We start from the raw sequence: 2988 nt of genomic DNA on the forward strand, positions 1-2988 counted from the left end.
GGTTCCATCACTTCATGGGAAATAGATGGGCAAACAGTGGAAATAGTGGCTGACTTTATTTTTCTGGGCTCCAAAATCACTGCAAACGGTGATTCAGTTCAGTTCACTTCAGTTGCTCAGTCATGTCCAACTCCTTGTGACCCCATGAACTGCAGCACGCCAGGCCTCCCTATCCATCACCAACGTCCGGATACTACCCAAATCCATGTCCATTGAGTTGGTGATGCCATCCAACCATCTCATCCTCTGTTGTCCCCTTCTCCTCCTGCCCTCAGTCTTTCCCAGCATCAGGCTCTTTTCAAACGAGTCAGCTCTTTGCATCAGGTGGCCAAAGTATTGGAGTTTCAGCTTCAATATCAGTCCTTCCAATGAATATTCAGGGTCGATTTCCTTTAGGATGGGCTGGATTGATCTCCTTGCAGTCCAAGGGACTCTCAAGAGTCTTCTCCAACATCACAGTTCAAAAGCGTCAAAGCATCAATTCTTCTGTGCTCAGACTTTTTTATGGTCCAATTCTCACATCCATACATGACTACTGGAAAAACCATGGTTTTGACTAAATGGACCTTTGTTGGCAAAGTAATGTCTCTACTTTTTAATACCCTGTCTAGGTTTGTTTCATAGCTTTCTTCCAAGGAGCAAGTGTCTTTTAATTTCATGGCTGCAATCACCATCTGCAATGGTTTTGGAGCCCAAGAAAATAAAGTCTGTCACTGTTTCCATTGTTTCCCCATCTATTTGCCATGAAGTGATGGGACCAGATGCCATGATCTTAGTTTTTTGAATGTTGAGCTTTAAGCCAGCCTTTTCACTCTCCTCTTTCACCTTCATCAAGAGGCTCTTTAGTTCCTCTTTGCTTTCTGCCATAAGGCTGGTGTCATCTGCATCAGTTCAGATCAGTTACTCAGTCATGTCCAGCTCTTTGCGACCCCATGGACTGCAGCACACCAGGCTTCCCTGTCCATCACCAACTTCAAACTCATGTCTATCGAGTTGGTGATGCCATCCAACCATCTCATCCTCTGTCATCCCCTTCACCTCCTGCCTTCAATCTTTCCCAGCATGAGGGTCTTTTCAAATGAGTCTGTTCTTTGCATCAGGTGGCCAAAGTATGGCAGTTTCACCTTCAGCATCAGTCCTTCCAATGAATATTCAGGACTGATTTCCTTTGGGATGGACTGGTTGGATCTCCTTGCAGTCCAAGGGACTCTCAAGTCTTCTCCAACACCACAGTTCAAAAGCATCAATTCTTTGGCGCTCAACTTTCTTTATAGTCTAACTCTCACATCCATACATGACTACTGGAAAAACTATAGCTTTGACTAGACGGATCTTTGTTGGCAAAGTAATGTCTGTGCTTTTTAACATGCTGTCTAGGTTGGTCAAAACTTTTCTTCCAAGGAACAAGTGTTTTTTATTTTTTATTTTTTTCCGGGGTCATGGACCTGAGAGAATCGGGGACTAGACCTCTGATGGCATGAAAGCCAAGGGGGTCCAGCATGACCTGACATTCTCTGATGTGGTACAGATGGGACCATGGGAACCCGCTGGGTCTCCTGCCTACACCTCTCCACCTGCTTCTAACTTAGAGCTCTTTTCATGTCTCCTCACACTGAAAACTCAAGTTCAGGCTGGAAATTAACTCCAGCATGTTAATCAAAGGGCTTGTAGTATTATTTGCTCAGCTGTGTCCAACTCTTTGAGACCCCACGGACTGTAGCCCACCAGGCTCCTCTGTCCATGGAGTTCTCCAGGCAAGAATACTGGAGTGGGTTGCCATTTCTTTCTCCAAGTTTTTTAATTTCATGGCTGCAGTCACCATTTGCAGTGATTTTGGAGCCCCCAAAGTAAAGTGTGTCACTGTTTCCATTGTTTCCCCATCTATTTTCCATGAAGTGGTGGGACCAGATGCCATGATCTTTGTTTTTTGAACGTTGAGTTTTAAGCCAACTTTTTCACTCTCCTCTTTCACTTTCATCAAGTGGCTCTTTAGTTCTTCACTTTCTGCCATAAGGGTGGTGTCATCTGCATATCTGAACTTATTGATATTTCTCCCAGCAATCTTGATTCCAGCTTGTGCTTCATCCAGTCCAGCATTTCTCATTATGTACTCTGCATATAAGTTAAATAAGCAGGGTGACAATATACAGCCTTGATGTTCTCCTTTCCCAATTTGGAACCAGTCTGTTGTTCCATGTCCAGTTCTAACTGTTGCTTCTTGACCTCCATACAGATTTCTCAGGAGGCAGGTCAGGTGGTCTGCTATTCCCATCTCTTTCAGAATTTTCCATAGTTGGTTGTGATCCACACAGTCAAAGGCTTTGGTAGTCAATAAAGCAGAAGTAGATGCTTTTCTGGAACGCTCTCACTTTTTTGATCCAACAGATGTTGGCAATTTGATCTCTGGTTCCTCTGCCTTTTCTAAATCCAGCTTGAACATCTAGAAGTTCATGGTTCATGCACTGTTGAAGCCTGGCTTGGAGAATTTTAAGCATTACTTTGCTAGCATGTGAGATGAGTGCAATTGTGTGGTAGTTTGAACATTCTTTGGCATTGCCTTCATTCAAGGCAATTGCTTTCATTCCCTCGTTGAAGAAATGAAAACTGACCTTTTCCAGTCCTGTGGCCACTGCTGAGTTTTCCAAATTTGCTGGCATACTGAGTGCAGCACTTTCACAGCATCATCTTTCAGGATTTGAAATAGCTCAACTGGAATTCCATCACCTCCACTTGCTTTGTTTGTAGTGACGCTTTCTAAGGCCCACTTGACTTTACATTCCAGGATGTCTGGCTCTAGGTGAGTGATCACACCATCATGATTAGCTGGATCATGAAGATCTTTTTTGTAGTTCTTCTGTGTATTCTTACCACCTCTTCTTAATATCTTCTGCTTCTGTTCGGTCCATACCATTTCTGTCCTTTATCGAGCCCATCTTTGCATGAAATGTTCCCTTGGGATCTCTAATTTTCTTGAAGAGATCTCTGGTC

This window comes from Bos indicus x Bos taurus, chromosome 4 (assembly GCF_003369695.1).
Source record: "Bos indicus x Bos taurus breed Angus x Brahman F1 hybrid chromosome 4, Bos_hybrid_MaternalHap_v2.0, whole genome shotgun sequence".
NCBI lineage: Eukaryota > Metazoa > Chordata > Mammalia > Artiodactyla > Bovidae > Bos > Bos indicus x Bos taurus.